Here is a 9,493-nt window from a genome sequence, read left to right on the forward strand (position 1 = left end):
CCAGATAGAAAAATGTGTTCATTCTGAACTCATATTGTATTCATGTATCTTCAAGCATGAGGACAAGAATAGACACCGATGCGGGCTCATATGCGCCTCAGAATGTAGACATGTTATGATGTCACAAAAATATCTCATTTAATAATAATAACAACATCATGTCAAGAATTTGCAATATCATTTGTACATCATTTATGTGCATCTGGTGCTCATGTTATGAGATCACGTAATGATTTTTAAAAAAGCATCAAATTGGAGTCATAGTATGATGTCACATTATGATGAAACATGACCATCACGTATTTCTATCTGGGTATTTTTTTTTATTCATATACTATATATTTCTTATTATATAAATATCCCAGACAGCACAATGTCTAAAAGTGGGACATAAAACGTCTTTAAGACGTCTTTAAGTTGTCTTTAAGACAAGTTTATAACTATAAAGTATTGTCTTAAAGATGTCTTAAAGTTGCCTTAAAAACTTATGACTCGATTTTGGACATTTCTACCGTCTGGGATATTATATAAATATTATATATTCTTATGTAATATAATAAATACAAATTTGGTATCAAATTATATAAATATCTTATTTTGTGTTTTTATATTTTCCTTGCAACTCAGATTTTTTTTTCTTGTTACTTTAAAAATTGTTGATTTTTATATTATTGCAAAGTTGTATAACTTTTTTTTAATGTAATAATTTATTTGAAGAAAAAATGAAAGTCTGTTATTGACGATTAAAGAAATATATTTTTTATGTATTTTAATGATAACTGCAATTTATGATCACTGACACACGCATAAAATATCTTTCACATGGTAAAATAGAAATCACAAGTATGTGATAGTTTACGTCATAGCCGTAGTTTGGTCCTGGCGGCGCTGCAGATGTTGACAGACTAGAAATCCACTTTCGTGTGAGCCACCGATTGAGATAGACGTGTTTTGCTTTATCGGGCTGTTGCTGACTCTATCGAATCTTTTTGGTTCTGTAATTTCCTGTGGTATGTTGAGGGAGAGTGTGGTTCCGCGTGCGGCGTGTGTGTGGGCGTGTGGGCTCCGCTTCGGTGTCGTGACTTGTCGCGTTTCCCGGAGTGTGAGCGTGCCGCTAGTGCGCTGCGGTGCGATGGCGGAACGAGGGCTGCCTACGGTGGAGAAAACAGAGACGGAAGTCATCCCGACCTTGAGTGAGCAGCAAGCGGAGAAATCCAAGGATGGCCCTCGGAAGGATGGACCCTTGTGGACGGTGGACACCGTCGTAGGATGTCCGTCAAGCGGATCTCTAGGGACGATCTACGGGGTATCGACTTGACTGGCAAGCGTATGAAGACCGTATCGGTACCTGTGTCGACTGAACGAGAGATCACGTGTGATACACGTGACCGGGCTGAGCCGAGTCTGGCGCTTGATCATGCTGTGGTCGCTTCAGAAGACCTGGAGACTAGGGATGTCAACAATAACAAATTGCAGAATTGTCTGCCCAGTAAATACGTGAGTCTTGTCTCTAATCGATATAAACCTGAGAGTCTCGGGCCTTACACCGTTTTTCTCGAACGAGTAAACAAAGGCGATCACACCTCACGCGATCATGCGAACGAGTCGCCCAATGACAAAATGAGCAGCCTTAGCGTTTTGCGCATCGCGAAATTTTTGCACAAGATCCTGCCTCATGAGATGGAGAATGCGTTTAGCTTTGTTAAAAAAGGCCTTGACAAATTCTCAATAAACTTCCAGGTTTACCATTACGCTAATCAATTTGTGCAGACTGTGTATAGGCGTCGATTTGACCTCCAATCGGAAGAATGTTGGGTGGCCTACATCCCATCATTCAAAATATTTAAGAAGGTCATACTGCGAGGACTTGATGACCCTGAATTGGATCTCAGGTTCGTGCTCAAGCACTTGCGTTCGCTGCCTACTTCCAGCGACAACTGGATTCCGCCTATACGAGTTGACAACATTAAGAAGAGAGTCGCGTCTGAAAAGGGTGAGCCAATAACCCTAGTCAACACCAAACTTTTTACTGCTATTTTTGACTACTCGAATACGCCAACTAGAGCCGTATTTCTTGGCAAAAATATTTATATGATTCCATTCGTAGATAAGGTCCGTCGCTGCATCCTATGCCAGCGATTCGGACATACGCGTAAGCTGTGCAAAACGGGGGTATATCAGTTGGACACGGGGCAATTGGACACAGTCCAATCACAAGTCGCTGTTCCAAGGGACCCTACAAATGTCTCTAATCACACGGTGCTGTGATTGGCTGTGTCCAAATGCACCGTGTCCAAGTGCACCGCTCCCGTGCAAAACTCCGAAGTTGAACCGAGTTTGCGAGTCTTGTGGGAACAAGGGGCACTCCAGAGAGGAGTGCAAGGAGACGATCCCTTCATGTGTTAATTGTACCAGGGAAAAAAAAGGAAGAGACGGCTCATAGAGCCTCTTCACCCTAGTGTCCAGTTTTTCTGGAACAGAAAGAGATCAAGAAGATTATGACGCACCGCAGCGTCGATTACAGGGAAGCTGCTGCCCTCTTCTGTAATAATGGTCCGCTTGATATGGACCTTTTGACAAGACCGCCCCCTCCTACGCTATCTGACTTCGCGAGGCTTGCGATATCCTACGCGGCCGCCGTTAGATCCGGCAAATTCAAGGCTGCCAACGGTCGTCGCACGATCGATGAAGACTGACCTGTCCACCTTGGCCTCCGGCAAGTTGGCGGAATCTGTCCTTGCGGGCAAATCCGATCCGAACAAGCGTCGAAGGTCCGTCTCGCGGATTCCGAAAGCTCGGAATTCCGTTAAACCCGTCTTGTCTATGTCCTTAATTGCAGAATTGACAAAGACAGTGGAAGACGCGGAAAGGGCAGAACGCCGTGCCATCAGCAGAAGGGCTTCGGCCCCTGATATCAGCCCTCCTAAACACGAGGAATCCTCTACTGCTCGAATAGGCGTCTTCTTTCCGGACCCGCTGCCTTCGGCAGAAGGAGAAGAACACCTCGCACTGAAGCTGCAGAAATGCCTAGTATCCAATCTATTTCCTGATAAGCAGGTAACAGATATACCCTCTCAATTGTTACTATCCATTACGGAGTATGCCAGCCTATTATCGTCTTGTATTTACAAATATCGGAACGCTCACTAAAAATCTTTTCATAGGTCAGTCTTCCGACCGAGACCACTTCTGGGTCTTGATTATACGATTTATTAATTGCTCTGTTCACTGTAGTGCAGTGAAACTGTTGCTCCGCTTTGGCTCATGTACCTGAATTGACCGTTTTGGCAGAAGACTACGGACCTGAGATTATATGCCTGTCCGAAACAAAACTGTCCATGGAACAAAGAAAATCGCTCCTGGGTAATTACTGCATGATTCAGTGCCCCAGGTCTAGAAGACGAGGTGGTGTGGCCATTCTGGTCCGCAAAGGCATCGCCTATCAACCTTTCTCTCTGCCGATTTTTTCGGAGCTGGTGACGATTTTCGTCGATGTATGCGCGATTCGCGTTTCCTTTAAGCGAGACTCCTACATGCATATAATTGCTGTTTACAATGCACCGCGCGGCTCGTGTGGTCGTAAAGGGAAGAATCATTGGAGAAAGTTTTTTCTCGCTATCAATCGGCTAAGCAACGTCGTCCTTTGTGGGGACTTTAACGCGCACCACTCCATGTGGAACACCCTTGACTCCTGTAATGAGGACACTGAGGACAGGGCTATTGTCGATGCCTCGATCGTGACGGATCTGGTCTGTCTTGCTCGGGACTTTTATACCTGGTACTCTGCCGACAGATCTAAAGCTAGTATCATTGATTTGACTTTTGTTTCACCAGATCTTGTTGACTGCGCTTCTTGCCGCCCGATCATCGATTTTCCTGGGTCGGACCATACCCCTATTATTGTCAGCCTGTGTGGAGTTCATCTTCGGAGACCCACATGTCGACCCCGCATCGTGCTGGGAAAGGTGGATTGGAGAAGATTTCGTCTTTCCATGGAAGAGCACCCTGAAACCTCATTCGAGGACGTCAATGATGCGTACAGCAGCTTTGTTGATAGGTTACTCGCATGCATCGAATCGTCCGGTGGCTCGATTCGCAGACACAGTTACCCCACCACACGTGCGCCTACCATATGGTGGAATCAGGAATGCTCTGATCTAATGAGGGATAGGAGAGAATGTTTTAAACAATTTGTGAGTAGGCCGAACATACACAACCTTCAAATGTATAACTCATCGGTCCGGAATTCGCGGAAGCGCATGAAACAGATCAGGTTGCAGAATTTTAAAAAATTCTGTGCGAGTATGAACCCGCAAACCTGCAATTCGCAGATGTGGAATACGCTCAGAGCCTTCACCGGCAAGGCGCGTTGTCCTCGCGAGGAATCCGAAGAGGCTGTGGAGGCGGCCGGCGCCGCCTTCAATAAGGCAGTACCGCCAACTGGCGGAAGATCTGCGTCGCAGTACGAGACTCTGTTCCCGCATGAGAGATACGTCATCCCTCTCTCTGTTCAGCCTGCTCCTCGCCTGCCTCCGGATTGCTCCTTCCTCACCCGAGGTCTTTTATCTACGCAGGACCTTCTTCGGCCTTTCTCCCAACACGAGTTATCCCTTGCTATTGATTCCATCAAGCTGACTGGTGCGGCGGGACCGGATCTCGTGTGTAACAGAATCATTGCAAACTTACCGGATTTGGCAAAAAGGCAACTTCTTCAAATATTTAATCGGATGTACAACGTGGGTATATACCCGCCAACATGGAAAGATTCTTTCATGGTGTTCATCCCCAAACCCAGCTCGACTAATTACAGACCTATTTTGCTAACTAGCTGTATAGCGAAAATCTTTGAAAAAATGATCTACAATAGATTGGAGTGGTTTTTGGAAAACTCCAAAGCCATTCCCAATTATCAGTACGGCTTTAGAAAGAAAAGAAGCTGCAACGACAACATCGCTATATTGTACAATGAGATGCAGGAGGCTATACACACGAGTCAGGATCTTGGAGCGGTGTTTATTGACGTCAGGGGGGCATTTGATAATGTCTTGCCTGACGTCTTGACCTTAATGCTCAGACAGGCTGGTGTGCCTGGCAAAATAATCACCTTTATTGACCATATGATCACCGGTAGGAGGGTCGTTGGATATGTTAGCAGCCGAAACCTGGGCTCGAGGGTTCGTGGCTTCCAGGGGCGTTCCCCAGGGATCTATTCTCAGCCCTCTGCTTTTCAATTTTTACATTTCTGGTATTCATCGAAACTTAGGTGAGGATGTGCAAATTTTGGCATATGCCGACGATGTCGTACTCTACTCCAAGAATATGGAACTGCCTCACCTGTTCCGATTCGTGTCCGCAGGATTGAACGTCCTGTCTGACAACCTTGCTCGTTTGGGCCTAACTATCGCCGCTCACAAAACCAAGTTGTGTATCTTTGGAAAGACTCGCATACACTATATCGCGAAGGCCATTGCCAGGGATCGGCTCACTTTGAGCATCGCCGGTGAGCCGGTCGCCCTCGTCTCATCTTTTAAATTTCTAGGGGTCATATTTGACGGGGTGTATATCAGTTGGACACAGTCCAATCACAAGTCGCTGTTCCAAGGGACTCTACAAATGTCTGTAATCACACGGTGCTGTGATTGGCTGTGTCCAAATGCACCGTGTCCAAGTGCACCGCTCCCCTAAAGGGACGTCTACATTAGAAGTAAATAGCAAAAAGTAGGAAGTAAGAGTAAGAAATTGACCAACCACAGTCGAATGTGAGAAGAATAATTAACTATGATTGGTCAATTTCTTATTCTTACTTCCTACTTCTTACTGTTTACTTCCAATGTAGACGTTCCAATGTAGACGACGATTCTGAAGCATACAAACAACTGGCTAATAGGACATAGGAGCTGTCCTTGGCCAATTCAACAAGAAGAAGAAGAAGACTAGAAATCCTGTAATAAGAGATCGGACACCATACGTCAACGTTTTGATTGGCTGCGCCATGTTTGGAATACGCTTCCGGTTATGGCTCCTGCACACAGGACGCGGTAATTCTTGCCGCGCGGCAGAAGTTCGCGCGACAGTCAATCAATATGCTGCTTTCCGTAATAACCTTCTAGGTCTTACGAAAAAACAACATATTGATTGGCTGTCTAGATATAGCTTCCGGAATGGAGCCGTGTCTTGAATCAGCGATAGGCATATCGCTGATTCAAGACACGGCTTCATTCCGGAAGCTATATCTAGACATTGTATCAATGGCCGTGAAAGCCTCAAATCTAGTATATTGATTGGCTGTCGCGCGGACTTCCGCCGCGCGGCAAGCAATACCGCATCCTGTGTGCAGGAGCCATTAGGATTATTAGCTGAATGACAACACAAGCAGTGGTCTGTTTTTTTCTGCTGCACTGGCTGCACTGGTTGCACTGCTGAACTGGTGCAATAAGTTAAAGTGAGATAAGTATACTTCCGGTTTGGACCCAAACATGGCGAATTTAGTATCTACAGGTGTCCGATCTCTTATTAAAGGATCTCTATGGCCGGTATTCATAGTTAGATTTTATATTTAAGATCAACTTAAGTACTGTCTTAAGATGTCACGAACCAATCACAGAGCCGTATTCGCATCTTAAGACATTACTTAAGACGATCTTGAAATAAGATTCGACTATGAATACCGGCCTATGACAGACGTTTTGCTGCAGACACAAATTAGCGACTAGCAGTCCATGGTTATATAATCAAAGGTTAACCCATTCTGGGTTATTCAGCCTACGTTTATTGGTCGATCAAGTACTTATAAGCTTTATGATTGGCTAGTAGAGAATGATTACGTCATCCTGCTTTTGGACCGATTAACTCAGGGTCAGTCGAACACGCTAAAATATATAAAAATGTATGAAATCATAGACTAAGGGTGGAGTCCCATGAAATGAATATTTTTCGCGTACCGCGTAAGCGCGTAACCAATAAATTGCGACGTATAGTATTTCTGTTGGAACTTCTAAAGAATAGAAAGATGTGATTGGTTACGCGGTTACGCGTTACGCTAAAATACGTGCCATGGGACTCCATCCTAAGGATGCGTTCAGATAGAGAAAGAAATAGCGTAACGAAAGAGTTACGAAAAAGAGATATAGTGGGGGTTAACCAATCAGAGTAATTCCGTTTTTATTCCGTTCTATTGTTTGATAGATAGGTTTCACATGGCACAGAACTGTTACGGAACGGAACAAAAACGGAAAACATTCTAACCTATCAACATCGAAAATTTTACAATTCTCGATGTCGATAGGTTAGGATGTTTTCCGTTTTGTTCCGTTCCATAACAGTTCTGTGCCATGTGAAACCTATCTATCAAACAATAGAATGGAATAAATACGGAATTACTCTGATTGGTTGACCCCCATTATATCTTTTTTTCGTAACTCTTCCGTTACGCTATTTCTTCCTCCATCTGAACGCACCTTGAGTTTACACAGGTACACAGCAGCTTAAAACCGGTTTAGTAACTACCGTAGTTACTAAACTCTTGAATCTGATTAGAGTATCTTTCTAAATTTAAAAGAATATACCAATCGATGCGAGAATTTACTAAATACGGTTGTTACTAAACCGGTTTTAAGCTGCCGTGTAAACTTAGTTATATATTGACCATAGATATATAGGCCGTGTTTCGTTTTTACCACTGAAATATAGGGTGGGACCTGATTGGTCACGGTACGATTGAACATAGAGGCTGCGTTCGTTTTGGACGCTTATACTCTGTAAGCGTCCTTATATCTTCTTCCCACATAAGGGTGCGTTCAGATTCCTCATCCGGGTGCACTCCATGGGAGCGGTGCACTTGGACACGGTGCATTTGGACACAGCCAATCACAGCACCGTGTGATTAGAGACATTTGTAGAGTCCCTTGGAACAGCGACTTGTGATTGGACTGTGTCCAATTGCCCCGTGTCCAACTGATATACACCCGCACTCCACATTACTAGAAACACTATAGTATATATATACTATAGCACTTTTAGTAATAGAATACCCCCGGGTGGGGAATCTGAACGCAGCCCAACATAAGCGACTGTTTGCCGACTCATAGTCGACATTTTTGAGTCAACTTAAAGTCGGCTGTTTAAAGTCGACTTTTAGTCGACTTATTTTAGACATTTTGAAGTCGATTATTTAAAATCGACTTTTATTTGACTTTTGTAATCAAATGAAGTCCACGTTTAGTCAACTATTTTTGAATGAATTTTTGTCAATTTTAACTACCCACATGGAACATATAATTATTAGATTCATTAGACATCTGAACTTTATCTGAACTTTAAGATTGACCAATTCCAAAAAGTTAAAATCGTTTTCTTCAAAGTGAAAAATCGAATAAAAAATGTTATCTCAGAATATATTAACCGAAATATTAATGGATGTTTCTATATTAAAGAAGCAAAGAATAAACAATCAACGTGTCGTTCTTCCATGTACACTCGTGGTCTGAAAGGTTTGTGCATCGATTTTTTGTAGATTTCAGAACGCGTCCCAACTTCAGGAGAGAGACAACCACTGCTTGACACGCCAGTGCCGTCACTTATTACGAGAGCAGGGGGTCGATCATGTATCTTTTCACCTAGGATGAATTCGTGAAAATTTTCATGTAAAGCAAAAAAGTGAAAATTTTAGTGCGAAAAAGTGAAAAATAAAAACTTTCATGCGAATTGATATTTCTCGCGAAAAGTAATACCCATATTCATAATAAGTTAATCAATTACGATGGCTGCTGCATGGTAGATAGTTAATGAGGAACAAAACGAAAGAAACGAGAATTTACGTATTATACGTAAAATTTACTGAAGAGATACTGAATCGATATTTACGTAAAGAGATACTGAAGATCTTTTTAATATCCCAGAAAAACAGTTTCAGGAATTATATATATAGGTAATAATAATTATTATTATATTATTGTAATTAATTTTATTATTTTATTATTTTATTTTTGTTTGTGTGTTATATTCATTCTAAAAAAATAATATATAACATGAAGAAATATTATAAGCAAACATGAGAATATTTATAATCTATTATTTTACTCACTTTAATGTAATTATGCTCTATGCAAATGCGCTGGGTGGAGTTGATACATATACTATAGTAAAACTAACTCAACTCGACCCAACTCTGGATATTTCGGAAGCATCCATGGGGTGTTTACGATAATTCGAGTTGGAGTTAGTACGAGTTAGTTTCACTAGAGCCGAAAAATATGATAGGCACAAGCATCTAGTATTTTCATGATTCATGACAACTCAATGCTGTCCGATAAATCGAGTAGAGTTAGGATAACATAGTGGATAGTATATGTATAAGAATTAACAATATCAGGTAACATAGTTTCGTAAAATATATAACAATAATATTACGAATCAATGAGTTGTTACATTTTAGAAAAATTAGAAGCACTAAATTAAATTATGAAAAGATATCATGTATTTGTAAAATATTCAA

The sequence above is a fragment of the Odontomachus brunneus genome, unplaced genomic scaffold (assembly GCF_010583005.1).
Source record: "Odontomachus brunneus isolate Ranch 3 - 2012 unplaced genomic scaffold, Obru_v1 Obru_scaffold_074, whole genome shotgun sequence".
Lineage (NCBI taxonomy): Eukaryota > Metazoa > Arthropoda > Insecta > Hymenoptera > Formicidae > Odontomachus > Odontomachus brunneus.